The sequence below is a fragment of the Schistocerca cancellata genome, chromosome 8, assembly GCF_023864275.1.
Source record: "Schistocerca cancellata isolate TAMUIC-IGC-003103 chromosome 8, iqSchCanc2.1, whole genome shotgun sequence".
Classification (NCBI taxonomy): domain Eukaryota; kingdom Metazoa; phylum Arthropoda; class Insecta; order Orthoptera; family Acrididae; genus Schistocerca; species Schistocerca cancellata.
In genome coordinates this window covers 533,183,538-533,202,786 of record NC_064633.1, presented here as the reverse complement: position 1 = coordinate 533,202,786, position 19,249 = coordinate 533,183,538, and the positions used below count along the sequence as shown (strand labels likewise).

The 19,249-nt window shown below is 42.2% G+C and overlaps 1 protein-coding gene across 1 annotated transcript in view; it reads left to right on the top strand.

Moving 5' to 3' along the window:
• Positions 1 to 19,249, top strand: part of LOC126095672 (histone-lysine N-methyltransferase ash1) — a 328,263-nt gene that overhangs the window by 49,574 nt on the left and 259,440 nt on the right. The window lies entirely within an intron of this gene.

Here is a 19,249-nt window from a genome sequence, read left to right as displayed (position 1 = left end):
GTTCTGTAGCCATGGATGTGCCGCAAATGATGAGGAGTCATCGAGGTTTCGCTTCTCATTTGGAAAACAAACTCGAGAATGAATTTGGAAAAGACATTTTGTTCATTATTTCATTCACCACGAGGCACTGTGTGCTGAAATAGTGGAACTAGGTGATGTAATTACAGTTGTTGTCAAGTGCATGAATTTGGTGCATCGTGGCAGTGTAAATCGCTGCCAGTTCAAAGGGTTCCTGAAAGCTATGGAAGCAGAGGATATGGACATACCTTATCGCAGCACAGTTCTTTGGCTGAGTTGGGGAGAAGTTCTTGATGTTTGCTTTGTCATTTGTGAGGAACTCTTGTCTCTTCTTGGAAATAAAAGCTGAAGAAATGAATTGTCTGAAAGATTTAAAATGGACATCAACACAACATTCTTAGCTGACATGACCATGCACCTGAATAATTTAAATCCGTCATTGCATTCCAAATAGCTAATAGTTGTCATGCACGACCAACTAAGAGTGTTTGTAGAAAAGTTACTTTTATTTTAGAGGCGGATGGGTGAAGGAATTTTAACATTCTTCAATTGTCTGGCTTTTTTAAAACTACCTGAAGGTACCAGTTTTGACGATTATTAAGCCAAGATAAGGCCGCTCATCACATCTTTTGAAACAAGATACTTAGGGGCTTGCAATTTTTGAAATGGAAATGAAGTAGCTCAGCATTCCCTTCTCGGTTTCACCCAATGATTTGCCATTGTCTCTCCAGTTGGAAGTTATTGGTTTGCAAAATTCAACTTTGCTGAAAGACAGGTACTAAAAAACGCTAAATCTGTCACGGTGGTGTCGCTCATTACAGCAAAAAAAAATTTCCCAAGCTCCACAAAGATGCCTCACGATCATGTGCATGTTTGGATCTTCATATACTTGTGAGCAGCTTTTCTCAGCAATAAAATCCAAGAACCATCTTTCCTTCAGGACACAACTTTCCTGACAAGTGCACTTGACAAAGATTTTTCTGGGCAGTTGTTTGCCATTGAAGACATTATCGTGTCCGTCATCAATGAGCCGAGTTCCAGCCATCAGTCAAGACACTCAGCTATACTGAAGATTCTGTCGACTGTGGAAAATGAAGCCCATCCTCCGCAGTAATGCTGTAAACGCTTTGATGTCCAATATTTCCACTCTTGTCATGAAAAAAAGTCCACTTTCAGATGACCAATGAACTTACGCAATTTATTTTAAAACAGTTGTTTCTTATTTATTTCCTTAACTTCGTATTTCCCTGAGCTAGCATGTCGCTATGTCATAGTTGCTGGAGAATATGACATTGGTGATCATGTAAGGTGTGGCAGGCAGATCAAAAGGCTTGCTGTGCCACATGCCACCGGCCCCTTTGATTATTCACAGCAAGCGACAACACTTCGCGGAGCATGAAGCACTCCACAGCTCATCATGGAGTTCGTGAGCTGGTACAGCCTCATCTAATGCATGTTGCTAGCCAAAGTGACAATGTTTTGTGATACAAAAATTACTGTGCTGAAGGTCGCAAACAGGAATATGTATTGCAAGAATAATTATCAATGAAGGAACACAGCCTTTTGAATTGTCATTTTAACAGAATGTTGTCATGTTGTTTTCTTGGATGGGATGTTGCAAGCAATCGTAGACTCTGTAAGGGCAGAGCTCCAGATTGATGAAACTTTTCCAACAAGTGCACTTAACAAGGGTGTTCTGTGCAGTTGTTCGCTGTTGAAGATGTTATCCCTTCTGTCATCAGTGAGCAGAGTTCCAGCCATCAGTCCAGATGCTCAGCTAAACTGTGAAGACTTTGTTGACTGCAAAAAGCTACTCAGACTCGCGAAAGAAATCTGCTTGCTAGCAACCATCATAACTATTGTATGTGGTCAAGGAGAACTTTGCCTCACCAATCGTCAAGAGAAGCCACAACCCATCCCTAAAGGTATATGCATTGGAACATTCAAACCATTCCAGGAAGGACAACTTAGAATCAGCGACAAAAATCATGTTCTGCTACCACTACAGACAGTACAGGGGAAGAAGCTGCTATCAGACTGGCGAACAGGATCTGGCCTGGCCAAGGAACAGTGGCAGTTAGTGTTAGCCATTCTACACCGTTTAGGATGATTCCAAATCTGGGGTGGAGAAAATACAGACCAAGTGACCCGTGGTAAAACATTGTATCAACACTGGAGCTCATCAAGTGATTAGCCAGCCATAACATAGGGCATCGTTGGCTGAATCATTGGTAATCTGGAAGGAAGTGGGGAAGGTGTTGCGAAATGACTTCATTGAACCTTCAGGGAGTGCTTGTTCCCCCTCTTATGGTCTTATGAATGGGGAGGTTGACACATGGTATTTTTGCATTGACTATTATCATGAGAGAAGGTATCTACCCATAGCCACATTTTAATGACATCATAGGCTGCTTGAAAGGAGAAATGTATTTCTCAACTATGGACATGCAGACAGGTTGCTGGCAAACCAAGCTTGATGGGGCTGACAAGATGGTTAAAATTTAAGCTGTTTGGACTGTGTAATGATGCAGCCACCTTTGAACCTATGATAGATGACTTTTTTGTAAAACATGTGAAAAACACCTAAGCTATGTGACGGCCATGTTCAGCCTGAATAGGCTTCAGCCTAAATCCATAAAACTGCCTCTTCTGTGACCAAGAAATAAAAATATTGGGGCATCTAGTGAATGACAATGGAGACTGTCCTGATCCAGAAAAAATAAGAGCAGTCACAGATTTCCCAACTTGACACATTTGTTAAGTGGGAAGTTTTCTCAGAATCTGCTGTACTACTGGCAACTCATAAAGGACTTCTGGAAGGAGATGCCACATTTTCCTGGAATGAGGTAAAAAGATAGCTTTTTCATTGTCCTTAAGGAGGTGCCAACATATTCTCCAGGCCTACCATTGTATGACAAGAATGCTGAGACAGACCTTAACACTGGTGCCAGTGGTTAAGCAGTTCTAGCGCAAATTCAGGCAGGTGCTGAATAAGTGGTAACGTATACTGCCAGAGTACTCTCCAATTCCAAGATGAACTACTCGAAAACCAAGGAGGCGTGGCTTGTAGTAGTTTGGGCCATCAGCAAGTTATGGCTGTATTTATTTGGCAAATAAGTCTTCACTGTGACAGACCACCATGCTCCATGCAGGCTGACTAGCCTGAAAGATCCGTAGGGGTGACTGGCAAGACGGGCATCAAGAGTATAAAACAGTGGTATACAAGAGGAGAGGCAAACACAAGGGCACAGACAGCCTTTCCAGGAATCCTTTGGTGAACACAGTAGTGTGAATGAAATCTCATTCATATTGCATTAAATGACATTGCTGCTGAACACAGAGAAGATTCAGCATTTCTGAAACTTACAGAAGTTTTGAAGGGGGGGGGGGGGGGGGTGCACGGACAAAGAAAAATGCCAATTGATGAACAGAACATTGTATCAGAGGAACTGGGATCCAATGGGGTAGAAATCCCAGATTATCTACAGCCAGCTATCGTGGAGTATTTCCATGACATTCCGACATCTGGTTACCTGGGATTTGTGATGACTCCAGGCAGAATCAGACACGGAATCACTGGCTAGCTCTTTTCCAATCCATTGGATACCACATATGGATACCATATGAGCCAATGTAAAGAATGCCAGTGATGAAAACGCATGGCACAGTAATTTGCGGGCAGTTGATACCAATTCTATCTGCAACAGTGCCATTCTACCAGATTGGAAACTACCTCTTGGGGAGATTCTCAAGGCCAACAAACAAGAATCAATGATGGCTATTAGTCTGCACTGACTACCTTACCCGCTGTGCGATGATCAAAGCTCCAGAAATTGCGATATTCCTTGTAGAAACATCATTCTGAAGCATGGAGCACCTGTTGTGACGATCTTAGAGTGTGGAAAAATTTTCCAGTTGGAGCTAGTACCCAATAATTTCATGTTGAGACATCATCCACAGGATTACAGTTGCTTACCACCCAATGAGAGATAGCCTCACAGAACTCTCTACTAAGGCATTGGCAGATGTACTTCGATGTACAGTGATTTCTAACAGAGAGAATGGGATACACTACTGCCTGTCGTGACATTCGTATACAGAACAGTGAACCAAGACATTACAGGAATCCCTCTGTCGTGGTCGTGAGACCAAAACGATACTGGATACGCTGCCTCCGGTTCAACTGGACGATAGTCAAGATGACTGTGTGAAGCACTACACCATCAAGACTGAAAAAGAAAGACTGCTCAGTCACACACAAACCCTGGAGACCCAGGAGAAGGCCGACATTGCTAGAACACCATCTGTACATTGGTATAGATTTTTACACCTGCGTGTAAAGCGGGATTATTGGAAAAGTTACTAAAGTGCTACCTTGGACCTTACTGTGTCATTCATTGTTTGTCAGATGTCACATAAGCACAGAAATGTAGCCCATGTCAAACATATGAAGATCTACTATATTTCAAAGGCCCTGATCAATGATAGGGGCTTTTCGTTCGGGGAAACTGAAGACCTGCTTGACGATCCTGAAGCTTCAGTAGAAGAGCTTACCTTTGATGTTTATTGTAGTGAAGAGAATGTGACAATGAAACCAGAACGTGAGAAGCCACCAGTGCTGCCACACAGAGGACCAAAGACAAAACCTGCTTTCATAGGAGAGGGAACAATTCCGTGAGCTGTGGTGCATGCAGTGTGGCATAGCTGTTTGTGTCACTGACTTCTGTGCTCCAGGTCACCAATTCAAACCAGCCACCAGCTATTATTTGTTATTTGGAATTTACCATTAATGGAAGGTTGGTGATATATCGTATGTTTGTAGTGCTTGTATGTTCTGGAATATTTGATGTTAGTATAAACAGCAGCACTCTTTCCAGGAGTTCAGATTTGTTCTGGGTCTATGTTGGTATCCGTAATAAATGTGCTTTCAGTGATAAGTGCTATATTTCATTGACATCCCTGCTTTTGGATTAGGACTTGACTGAGATAACATCATGACAGTTCACTCTGTTTCTCCAGATGCTAGTTACTACAATCAATTGCAGATGGCATTTATAGTCAGTAACATAATAGTTGTGATTCATTTTTGTTGTCAACATCGTTTTTCTGTGTGATGTGTTTATTTTATATGGCATAACGTCATATACTAGTTGCGGAAGTGCACGGAACAATGATGAGACTATAATCACCCTCCTAAGCAAACCGAATACTGCACTTAAATGGGCAATATGTCAATGTATCCAGAACTGTTGCTGCCACATCCATATTGTGTTCACAGACAAACGTGAACTCACAGTGTTGCTACCTCCCATACTAGACACAATCACTTCATTATTTTGACATTTGTTATCTCAGAAATTTGGCTTACTATTGATGGAAACAAATAGTATAGTACATACATACATACATACAACATGCATACATACATTTAGTTTATTAACAATTTAATGAGACCAGATAAGAAGAGAGGCAGGAAACCAAAATAATAGTACCATTAACATTTTTATACGCCTACATAACACACACAACACAATTAACTGTCTTAAGTCAGCATGTGACTTTCAGGAAAACAAATGGTAAGTTCAGAGACAGTGGATCCTCTTGTAATAAAACTTTAGCATAAAATTTTTAAACAAAGTAACTTACAAAGAATTCTGAATGTTTAATGCTGCTTTAGCAGTGGAGTGAAATGGCAAGAGCTCATTGATATAATTGCAATCTGCTCCATCATTATGTTCAGCAAGGAAATGTCATGAAATCTAGTTTATTATGATTTCCTAAAAGGTGCATCACAAAACTGGCTTAATTTTTTAATTTAGTGATATTCATGGTTTCAGAAGTTGAGGCATGACCCATCATGAAAACAGTGACATCATCTATGCTCAACTGTGTCAATATTTATTCTTATTTTTAATATTTGTTAACCTGCTGATATTTTCACGTACTCATCCTGTACAACACAACTGTAATACAAACAATGGAAAGCTGAGTATGGAATAATAACAATATTATGAAAAGGGTATATTATAATGTAATTGGATAGATTTAAAAATCTACTCACCAAGTGGTGGCAGGGGAACACACATATAAAGATATTCAATTTTGGAAGCTTTTGGAGTCAGTGGTTCCTTCTTCTGGTAGGAGGGATGAAGAGGAAGGAAGAGGGTGAAGGAAAAAGACTGGTGAGGTGTAGGAAATGAGGAGCATTCAGCTTTCCTTCTCATCCCGTCGTGTAAGTCTCCCGTGACCTGGGGTTCTAGGGGACTTTTCCGAATGTCCTGCGTCTCACAAGTTGTTCCTCTTCACTCTCTTCCTTCCCCTTCAACCCTTCTGCCAGACAGAAGAGCCACCGGCTCCAAAAATTGATTTTTTCATTGAAATGGATAGATTGCTGCTCACTGTATAGCGGTCAACTCGTCATCTCCTCTATACGGCAAGTAGCTGTGTATCCTCTTCATAATATAATGGTTATACAATAAATTTTACTGTCGTACACTAATGATCAATAGATATGAGTGGGATGAATCCGAATGTATTACATATAGTGGAGAATTTCTGTTTGAGTTGTGAGAAAATAATAGCTACCTATTTTGTCAGGAATAAGTACACAGAATTCGAAATCGATTACCATTGCCCACTGAAAGATGCAGTCAAATAAATATTTCCTAATGCGGATAAAAAATAAAATTTCATGTAGAATATAAATGGCATAATTTTTTTTACCTGAGTCCCAAATGTGCCTTGGTCCTTTTCTTAGCAGACACTGTAATGGCCAAACATCAAACACTGTTGTATAGCTTGAGATTTGTTTTCTTTGAATACAGTTTTTGAAAGCAGCAATAGAAAAAAGTGTCTCACATGTATTAAGTAGATGTCACTCTGGTCAGCAGACAGAGATATTCATTGGACATATCTTTTATATTTTGTTTGTACTATAACACATAGCTAATTTTTATTAGTCTGAACGTGAAAGGTACATGAGAAGCAGGAACTCCAAAGTCATGAATGAAGCCCACACTATTGCAACAAGCTATTCCTTTAACAAGAACTAAATAATAATAATAGTAATAAAAAAAGGTCCAAGAATTTGTTGGGTTCTACTTGACCTTCCATCTGGCTACTTTTAAAAATAAACTATTAAGCTCTATTACAAGGTTGCTGGCGTGTAAGCTGTCTCTGAAATTCACTCTCCCTCTGCATGAAGAAACACCATACTTTCAATTTCCCATCTGAAGGAGCCTCTGTGCCAGCCATTGTCTGCCTGACACCAAATTCCTTTTTTTTTCCCAAAAATTTCATTTTTGCAGTCAGACATCCAAGTGAAATAAATAAATTTTGTATGAGATAAGAAGAGTATTTCTTGCTCCATAGTACAGAGAAAGAATCGGGCACATAAAAACATCCACGCTATTGCTTGGATTATGCTCCACCGAAACACAGACTGTACTGTGCATCAGATGAATTGGGAAATGAGCTCAAATAAAATAACTCTGAGATTGGCAGATTACAGGGCTGGAGGTGTTTGTTGTTGACATCCAGCTAGCCACGCATGACAAGGCGTTGTGTGTACCTTAAAAACAGGCAACATAGCAACCAAAAAACAGGCAACATAGCAAGCATTTGACACTTATGGAAGAATTGATATTGCCTGGCCACCATTACTTGACTTCTTGAAATGTCAGTCACAAAGTTATTTTTTTTTTTAAATAGTGTATGTCATGTTAGTTTACCATTAACCTGGGATTCACAATATGGTGTGCGCACCTCTACCCTCCTTGCACGCATGCGCGCGCGCACCCCCACACACACACAAAATCAGCAGAGTGACTATGAAATAAAAATTAAGACGTTAACTTATACTGTCAAAATCACTACTTATCCACAGCTAAACTGGATACCCTACAGTGTAGGTATCAAATTTATTGGACCAGTTCCCATACTTTATTGTAGGTCACTGATACTGTCACTGCGCTGGATTACCAGGCACCTTTCTTTTTTTTTTTTTTTTTAAATAAATACCAATACTTCAGTTACATTGAAAGACATCCGCTATAATTGGACATCTTCTATACATTCTGTTTTATGTATCTTCATCTCACAGAAAATCTTTGTTATTGTACATGTGGCACATTGATAGACTTCTACTCGTTCATGACTGCTTTGTTTACATTAGTGTGTATGCTTGAAGTCTTTGGGGTGAGAGTTCATCAGCGAGTGTCTAGTGAGTGTGTAGTCGGCACATATGTCTTACTGGTTTGAAAGGAAAAGAAGGCATTCTGCTTCATTCTGGTGTGTTTGGCCAGTTGCTCTGGAGTGAAAATGTATGTTTGGCTCGTGTATGATGTGGTGTGGTGACATGTGTGATTGCATTAACATGTACTGAGAAAAAGAGGGAGCTATGTATGGAACCCACAGTTGGCTTGTATTGACAAAGTAATAATAACAGTTGTATACAGCTCCTCTCTATGTGCTTATTCTGCATCACAAGGTAATATGTTTCTTTATTTTGCGACCTGCCAAGCTATATTGGAACAGGGTCGTTGCTTAGGCAATGTTATCGAATGAGCAGGGGTGACAAATGTGTTTAGGATCAAAGTGGAGCAGATTCGGTTCTATTTACATGGTGTTTCAGATTCGTTATCAGGTTTATCAAGCTGATATTTTATTCAACAAAAGGTTTTGTGTTTTACATGTTATTCAAATCTATTTTATGGAGCAGGTCTTCATAAGAATTGCTGGTTCATTCTTTTCATCAATTTAATTTAAATAAAGTTACTTTTTCAAGATGGTAGTAACATGAGGCTAGCACTAATGCCTTATGCAGCAATAATTACAGAAATAGTCTCGTGCTTTGATTTCATTGATAGTTCAGTTGGATCTACTGCAGTTCTGAGCAGTTAATCCAAATATTGTACATTTCTTAGCATTAGTAAATTATTTTCAGATTACTGAAGGTAAGTTCATCTTGAGAGTTGTTGGGCAGCAGCTGTTTTATCATCTCATTATGTTCTGTGATAACATTACATCACTAGGTCACAATCAATTTCAGATGCCAAAAGAATTTCCATTGTGTTGTGTCTCTGTGATGAATCGCTCCTGAGGCCAGTAAGATCGCGCAGTATTATTATTTCCTTTGGGCCTAATTAACTTTGCATATATATGGCATTTATATGGGTCAATTTCAAGTGGCACTTTAATGTCCACTGCTACTACTGAAGTCATATTCAATTTAAGACATAATACAACATGTTGAGAAGAATCTTTTCTGCATTTGCATAGTGGAATATGATCAAGAACTTTGACAAACCCTTACAGCGGTGTTGCCATGGCAACTATGAATTTTGTGGTGCACACTCTGGCGTGTAGAAACACCCCAAACTTCTGATTGTGAAGCTGTCTCATCTAATCCATGCTAAGTGCTTGTGCATATTTAAGATTTCACCAAATGGTGTGATTTCATGTCCACTTCTGTTTGAAGAGTTGGTGCTCAGTATCCCATTGGCCTGCAATACTGTCTGTGGCACCTTCAAACATGTTTTTAGTGTGGATCTCATTGAGTGGAGTAGAATTGTCTGAGAGATGAATCTCACTTCGAATTAAACCCCCAATGACCAGCTAAGATATGTGTGGAGACGCCCCAGACAGCAGTGGGATACCAATCTGCTGTCACCTGTCGTGCAGTCCGACAACCGGTAGTGATGGTCTGGGGTGGTATTACTTTTCATAACAGGATACCTTTGGTTGTCACCTGCAGCACTCTTACAGCACAGCGCTACGTTGACGATACTCTACGTCCCATTTTGTTGCCCTTCCGGCAAGTGAGCCTGCACTTACCTTTCAGCAAGATAATTTCTGCCTGCACATGGCAAGAGTTCCTACTGCTTGTCTCCGTGCTTGCCAAATCCTACCTCAGCCATCAAGTTCGCCAGATGTCTCCCCAGAACATTTGGAGTATTATGAGTAGGGCCTTCAAACTAGCTTGGGATTTTGACACTCTAACGTGCCAATTGGACAAAATTTGGCACGATACTGTGTATAGGGCATCCAACAACTCTTATCAGTGAGTGCCAAGCCAAGTAACTGCTTTCACAAAGACTAGAGATGGATCAACATGTTATCCACTTGCTCAATTTGTGAAGCTCTTTCTCTTGAATAAGTCATCCAAAAGTGTATTTTGCATTTCATAATTTTTCAAATTGCACATGTTCTGGATATTTTTGTAGCTAAATGTCAGTGAATTAAGCTTTAATTTATTCTATAGGCCTCAACTATCCTGTTAATGAAATGTCACATTTCTTGATTCTATTCAGATTTTAGGGTTTGGAATTACTGTGTTGAACTCGGGAAGAGGAAGTGGGGGAGGTACTGTAGAAACAAAATATAACAACTTTATCATAGCTGACTTAATTCTCAAACATTATATGACTGAAGTGCCTAACTGCCAGCGGAAGTAAGTGGACATAAAAAGTTTTCTAGATATAGAGCGATTTCAGTTGTAAAATAACTCACAAGATGTGTGAAACGGTTTTATGCATCTTGCGACTGTTGCTTTACAACATAGTGTGATTCTACACCCAGAAACCTTTTGTATCAGTTAAATGAGTGATTGGGAAGACATCACATTGTATTTTCAGTCCGCTTGTCTACCATCGTGAAAGTGGACTGTATTTTCTGCATATTCGACGTGGACTTGCTGGTTGTTAAGACTTCTTTCTGCATTGACCCCGTCCAAAATCTTTAACATTCTATCAGCCTGTAGTGTCAGTTTCCTTCTTGATTTAAATCAAATGAATGCGTCTTTGAAGTGTTACCCACATACGAGAAAGATTAGAATCTGACATCAAAGTGAAAAATAATTTGCTGTCAGTGTGTTTAGAACGTATGCGAGGGGTTGTCAAGGAAAGTAGGAGTTCCCAAGGAATGTATAGCATTTCATTGATAGCATTTCATTGATAGCATTCGATTGTAAATAGCCGCTTCTACTCAACCTAACTCCGAAGATGATCAAGGCGATTCTTGTTGTGATTTCTGAGATTGACACATTCATTAATACATGCACCGCCGATTGGAAAAAAAAGTTTGGCCGTCATCAGTTGACGCGGATGTTTAATTGAGTCGGCCGGTGCAGCTTGTTAGGAGTTGCGAGGGACGACGCAACTCAGCACGGGCGCGTTTCTGCACGAGCGGCCGGCGGAGGCGACGGCAGCGGCGAGTCAAGGCGAACCAACAAGTTTCCTCGGGGACAGTTCAAGGGCGAGCGTAGCTCTGTCTGCCGCCCCTCCACCCGGCTCCACGCGGCAAGGCCCCGCCGTGTGCAGATCTCCGCCAGGCCGCGCACTGGCAGTCGCAGTTGCCCAAAAGCGGACCGCCTGCCATGCGGTAAACGATGAAAGTCGTATTAGCTTGCGCGCACACTCGTCATTTGACAAACATTGATCAGTTTTTGTCACCTCTCATTCCGGTATTACTCTGACATGCCTGGACGTATCGAAAAAAGTTGAAAATTAGTGATAGTCTGTTGTCCTCGCACCTCGTCTTGTAAAGTAAAAGAAACTGTTTCCGAAGCATGCTGTGAAACATTTCTACATCATACATCTCGCATGCTGGGTGCGTGAATGAGACAGATAAGGGCATTCTCGTTGGCGTACAAGCATTCATTCTTCTGAGGTACCCAGCGCCATGTTCTCAATGATTAACGGTGTGCCTTCGGGGGTTCAGGCAACGCTATCAAATACTCGACAGCAGACCGTTAATCAGTCACGCCGAAAAAAATCTTACAGATCACTCAGCATATTGGCTTACGGAGTATGGAGATGGCCATAGGTGTTTCCTTATTCTGGAGGGAGAGTGAAAAACCTCTACTCGTCGTATCCTTTATTTAAAATACTGTAGGCAAGCGACAAACTTATATCTTTTCGAGCTCGCGATCTGTTTGTGCCTCTAGTGTTCCATATCTAATAACCTTGAAGTTGGCGGAACATTTACCTACAACCTTCCTTTGCCTAGAACTGATAGCTTAATCGCGGTTATACCTAGTGTAAATTTTATTAGTAAACCATACAGTAAACGTTTTACATCCACGTTAGCCGTATTCCATGGAGAATGCTATCTGATTTGGAAATTAGGCAAAGAAGATTTACCCAATTGAAATACAGTAAAATTGCCGAATATCAAGAAAGGCTTGTTTTATAGCGCTGATGTTAGTTATAAAATAATGTGAAACATGATTTCTTAACTTCTGTGAAGACGCTCTTCACTGCAGTTGTCCAAAGACGTTCTTTAATTGAACCGTAAAAGCCACATTATCTACATTACATATAATATGCTTCTGCCAGCTCGTTTACTACATGTGTCGCCCTGTCTCTGATTCCTTTCTGTACTAAGTAACTTGTTGAATCTCATTGTGGAATGGTCAACAGGTTGTGAATGGGACTACAGACTTTCTCTTCGGACTGTTACAGGATTAATAGACTGCACAGTGGAGAACGTCGTATCAAATCGCCAGTCATAGCTCATGTAACAGAAACAGAAAGGGCTAGTGGGATAAGTAAGGATAAGAAAATGCTTAACTCGTGTTGGTTCGTGAAAAGGGAGAATAAGAACAGGAAAGAGAGGGAACTTTGTCTCAACGAGTTGAACACACTTGGTTCATTATACATTAAGGTGACTAAAGTCATAGCATACCTCCTAATATCGTGTCAGAACGTTTGCCCGGCTTGGTGCAGCAACTCAACGTGGTGTGGACTACACAAGTCGTTGGAAGTCTCCTGCAGAAATACTGAGCCATGCTGTCTCTACAGCCACCCATAATTGCGCTAGGGTTCCCGGTGCAGGATTTTGTGCACGAACTGACCTCTCGATCATGTCCCATAAATGTTCAATGGGATTCATGTCGGGCGATCTGGGTGCCCAACTCATTCACTCGAATTGTCCTGAATGTTCTTCAAGCCAATCGCGAACAATTGTGGCCCGATGACGTGACGCATTGTCATCCGTAAAGATTCCGTCGTTGCTTGGGAACATGAAGTCCATGAATGCCTGAAAAGTGTCCAAGTGGTCGAACATAACCATTTCCAGTCAATGATCGGTTGAGTTGGATCAGGATCCAGTCCACTCCATGCAAAAACAGCTCAGGGCCCAACCGATGTTTCTCTGCCTCGTGATGACTGGGTGTTGTGTGATGTCCTTAGGTTAGTTAGGTTTAAGTAGTTCTAAGTTCTAGGGGACTGATGACCATATATGTTAAGTCCCATAGTGCTCAGAGCCATTTTGAACCCAACCGATGTGCTCACGAGCACAAAAGGGCGCTGCAAGCAACGTCGTGCTGTTATCAAAGGCACTCGTCGGCCGTCTGGTGCCATAGCTCAATCATGCCAAGTTTCGCGCACTGTCCTAACGAATACATTCGTCGTTATTTCACGCAGTGTTGCTTGTCTGTTAAGTGACGCAAACGTCGCTGCTCTCGGTCGCTAAGCGAAGGCCGTCGGTCACTCCGTTGTCCGTGATGAGAGGTAATGCTCGAAAGTGATATTCTCGACACAGTCTTGCCACTGTGGATCTCGGAATATTGAATTCCCTAAAGATTTCTGAAATAGAATGTCCCAAGCGTCTGGCTCCAACTATGGTTCCGCGTTAGAAGTTTGTCTTGTGGCCATGATTACATTGGAAACCTTTTCACATGAATCACCTGAACGCGAGTTAAACAGCAGGCTGTTATCAAATTTTTAACTGCTGAAAAAGTGGCTCTTAGTGAGATTCATTGTCGTTTGAAGGCTGTTTGTTGTGAGGATACTGTTGCTAAGTCTACTGTAAATCGACCGGTAGTAAAATTTCGTGGTTGCGAGTCTGGAAAAAGCCATAATTGTTGAGGAAACGCGAATCAGACATCAGATCACTCCTACTTACGACAAACATCGCAAACTTGTCGACGGTTTTATTCGAAATGATCGGCGAATCACTCAAAAGAGTATCGCAAACCATTTTGGAATATCCAAGGAACGTGTCGGCTTCGTTATTGAATAATTAGAATACCGTAAAATCTGGATAGTAAACCATCTCTCATACGAGAACGAAAGCCGGCGATTGGATTCCCGCGAGAACCTTTTTTAGCACTACGTGAGGAAGGAGACGACTTCCTTTTGACTGTGATGGTAGTGAGTCATGAGTCCATTATTACGACCCAGAAGAGAAAAAGACAGAGCGCTGAATATCAACATTCTTCATCTCCACAGGCGAAAAAGTTCAAGGAACAACCATTCGCAAAAATAAATTATTTTGACTGTGTGTTTTGGATTGCTCACCGACTTTGAGCAAGTTTCTGGTACGATGGCCAACGGTAAATTCTTCTCGATACATAGAGATTCTAATACACCTCCGACGTCGACTTTCTCTCTTTAGGGTCAGCCTGCCGCCAATAATCTTGCAACTTGACAGCGCTCGTTCACACACGTCACGTGCAGTAAGTTCTGTGAAATCCGAAGTATGAACCGATTCCACACTCTCCTTACTCTCCCGCTCTTGCACCTGGCAAGGATAATATTACACCTCGGACGACGAGGTGAAGGCAGCTGCAAGTCTTTGATTCGAGAAAAGTCCGAAGAATTTTTCAGTGAATGAGCGGAAGAACGTGTTACACGATGGGAGAGATGTGTTAGTTTTTACAGTGACTATGTTGAGATATAAATACGAGGGTTGCCCAGGAAGCAACGCACCGCATTTTTTTCTTCAACGATTCTTTATTGAACATATGAGAATTACATACACGAAATAATGGTCTTTTATCTACGCTCCCTATTTTTCCACTTAATCTCCATCCCATTCTGCGGCCTTCCTCCAGCGCGAAACAAGGTTGTGTATACACTGTCGGTACCAATCCTTGTCCTGATTTCGGAGCCAGTGCTTCACTGTGTGAATTACCTCCTCGTCGTCCTCAAAAATGTCTTCGACAAATGGCATCCTTTAATGGCGCAAACAAGTGGAAGTCAGAGATGGCCAAGGTCAGGTGTGACAGCCATGGATGGCCTTCCCGAACGCTGCAGATCGGGGAGCTCTGCCGAACAGCCTTCTGATGACCTCACCCTCCGTGCCCAGCGACTAACTGCACTTCTGTCGACAGCAGATGCTCCATAGGCTTTGCATAAGCGTTTGTGAATATTCCCCACAGTTTCTTTCTCTGCAGTGAGAAATTCAATGACGACACGTCGCTTGTAACGTACATCACTTACAGACGCCATTTTGAAACGTACTGCAGCTACGCCTTTCTGTCGGAAGTGACGGGAACTTGGCGAGCTCGCTCAGGAGACTTCAGCTACTACGTACGTAACGTATCGCATTCGTAGCATAGTTTTCGGCTGAGGGGAGAGAAAAAAAAATGCTGTGCATTGCTTTCTGGGCAACCCTCGTATAATGTAATTTTTGCCTGATTTTCGTACTTTTCAGCCAACCCTCGTATAGAAATTGCGGTTTTGTTGTGTCGATATGTTATGAAATCGAAAGTAACATTGGGACTGTGATTCCTTGAGACCACTAAACTCTTATTAATGCCAGACTGCTATCTTTGCCCTTATTCGTGGTTGTAAAGCGCAGATATACGTATCCTGCAGTTGTCTTATAAATAATATAGTGTTGGTGGTGACAGTACGAGAAAAATTAGCAGTAGTATTGGGAAACGCACTTTTACACCGACAGCGGACTGAAAATCTGCGGGAGTCGCCACGCAGCAGTATTTTATCAAAGACCTAGGGGCAACCTTGCGTAACGACACGAAACAAAGCCAACTAAGGTCACAATCCGTACTGGTACAAATATTCAAAGCTACAGCCATACATGAGCACAGCATCCGCAAGTCTTAAAAACAGAGCAATAAGCAGTATCTACCATTTCCACTGGAATTAGTTCTCAGGCGATCACACTCTATAGCTTCGTGGCTTTGTGACATACATAATTCACTTCACTGTTACCGATAAACTTAAGCGATTGGGAGGATGCTTAAGGAAGCCAGGTGCTGCATGTTGAGAATGACGTTGTGCGTTGTGTTGGCGTATGCCTGCTTCTATACGGGTACCTAACGTCGCAAATGAAGAACGCGTCTCGCAGATAGTCTTGCTGGAATGTGCAGAAGTGGAATTAAACACACAGTGTGTTGTGCGCCTGTTCTATGGAAGACGATCCATTCTTTCTCCACTGCTATAGCTTTGCAGAGCGGTACACAGCCTAATCAATACAAAATACAATATTTTTATTGTGTTAGTCACAAACAGCAACGCTTGTGTAAAAAGTGTATCAACATACACGGGGTAACACGTAGCTCATACATCTAAATTGAAAAACTGGCCTTGCCTTAATAACCTATTTGTCAACCAACGCAGGCACCTGTAGATTCCGCGCTTCTCCGCTATAGATTCCGCACTACAGGAGAGATACCCTTTGTCGGACCTCGGACATTACAAAGTCAGTTTTGATAGGTTTTTCTTACAATGAACCTTTCCTCCATCAGAAAAGAACTAAATGTTAAAGAGTGGGGACAGTTAACAGTAGGATTGGGGAGAATAACGGTTGCAGAAGAGTCTCAAATTAGAAGCTGTCGTGTTTGCTTGTTCTTGCAGCGTGTAGATTAGTTTTCTTAAAAGGTTGTTGACTCAGATCACTTGACTAATATAATCCCATAGCTCGCAATTCTCGAAACATATCTTTCAGCGAGACGCAGTACCTCTCAGCATACATTGTTTCCCCGTCTTATGTGAAGCTTAGCTCCAGGTATTATTTTCGTATGTATCTTTTTTTTTTTTTTTTGTCTGGCCATCCGCAGAGAAGTCTGCGTCCACTCATAGCCTCAGCTAACTGTTCTCTCCCGAAAGCTGAACATTTGTGACATGTGGAGGCAGAGAAGGTCGTATTTCGAGGCTTCCTGTCACCTGTTCACGGTGCTCATGGTAGCATAAATCGTTCTAAGTGCTTGGAAACTGCAGGACGACTGTACCTTCCGTCAGCGTGCTCTCGGTACTTAACTCGCACTCGCATGTTTTCGGCGGCTGTTTCTATATTAATACGGTTCATTTTCAGTAGTTCATTCCTTTGCCGCCTCATTCAAAAAAGACAGCCGTGATTTTTCTCGCCGTATTCAACGCGTTACGATGAGAAGTGACGTTGCATCCAATATGCATATGCTTTTCTGAATGGTGCAACAATAGCCGATGTTTGTGTTAAAAATGTCAAGAACACCGGCAGCTATAATTTCATCTCCAATTTATTGGCTACCGTTTCAGCGTTACAGTACGCTATTATCAAGCCCTCTGTACCAGATAGCGGCTAAATATCATTAGTGAAAACATTGTGTATCATCTCATATGCGAAAATAACCGGACTGCGCCCGAGCTCTTGCTCATTCTAAATTCTCACACGACGACACCTGGAACACAAGAGCTGGTGCGACGTCAGGTTATTTTCATATACGACGTATATACTGTTGTACCGAGCGAGGTGGCCCAATGGTCAGCACAATGAACTCGCATTCGGGAGGTTGACGGTTCAAACCAGCGTCCGGCCACCCTGATTTAGGTTTTCCGTGATTTCCCTAAATCGCTTCAGGTAAATGTCGGGATGGTTCCTGTGAAAGGGCATGGCCGACTTCCTTCCCCATCCTTCCCAAATCCGATGGGACTGATGAGCACGTTGGTTGGTCCCCTTCCCCAAATTAACCAACCAACCATACTGTTGTCACTGATGAAATTCAGCCGCCGTGTGCTATGGAGGACCTGGTGTGGCGTATTGTAACGCTAAAACCGGTAACCAATTAATTTGAGATGAAATTACCGCTTGACGGCGTTCTTGACGTTTTCAACGAAAACAATGTGTGTTATTTAAGCAGAACGTCACATCGCTCGGCGCATAGTCATAGTCGAAGTTTAAATCCTTAAAGATGTTATATGTATATGTGTGTACTTACACGCGGACACAAGTACGATTGACTCGTTTCACGGGTGAAAGGATGTTTCAGGCATCAGCCGGCATGGTTTGAAGGCTGTGGCAGTACTAAGGAACAAATTTCAGACATTGCTAATAATGGATTAGAAAAGTTAAGCGTCATTAATGCCTTGCTGCGGACAGTAGTTTTATTTTCTTAAGCATCTATAGGTGATTCCCGAGAAGAGTGTTTTACGTGTCGTGTCGTATCAGTTGTTGCGACATATTTGTTGTCGTCTCGAGCGCGGATTTTGCGTTGCGCTGTGCTCTCGTGGCGGCGAGCTTTCCCAGACGACCTTCTTCGGTCGTCGTGGAATTGAGATGCCAGCAGCCTCTGTCGCTGCTTTCAAGGCCTCCGCCGCTGACGAGACAGTCGCGGGCTCCCGGATGCGTGCGCACACTGCCCGTGTCGCCTCCGCCGCCCACGGATAACCGCTACTGTTGCACTCGCCTCGCCACGACTGTACTTGAGGCGCTGCAACTTTGTAGAGTGATCTCTGGTTGCGTTGACACACGCACAGAAATGGATATAATGAACACACAACATCTTTAGGGATTTAAACGTTGACGATGCGGCGAGCGATTTGACGCTGTGGTTAATAACATATTTGGTTTGTGTTGAAAACGTCAAGAACACCGTCAGCTGTAATTTCATCTCCAATTTATTGCTTCAAAGTTTCAGCGTTAGAGTAAGTCATCCTCAGGTTCTCTACCATATACAGCGGATGGATTTCCTCAGTGATAGCAGTATGTATGACGTGTTTGCAAATAACTGCATTTCGCACCAGCTCTTGTGTTCCAGGGGTCGTCGAGTGCAAATGTAGTGTGAGCAAGAGCTGGTGGGAAGTCCGGTTATTTTCACATACGACAAACACTCTGTAGTGACAGGAAATTCAGCCGCTATCTGATATACAGAGCCTGTCGATGGCGTGCCGGCCTGAGTGGCCGAGCGGTTCTAGGCGCTACAGTCTGGAAACGCGCGACCGCTACGGTCGCAGGTTCGAATCCTGCATCGGGCATGGATGTGTGTGATGTCCTTAGGTTAGTTAGGTTTAAGTAGTTCTAAGTTCTAGGGGACTGATGACCTCAGAAGTTAAGTCCCATAGTGCTCAGAGCCATTTGAACCATTGTTTACTGACGATGGCGTACTGTAACGCTGAAATCAATAGCCAATAAACTGGAGAAGAAATTACAGCTGACGGTGTTCTTGACATTTTTAACACACATATCGGCTGTTCTCTCATCATTCAGTAAATCACGTACGAATGCT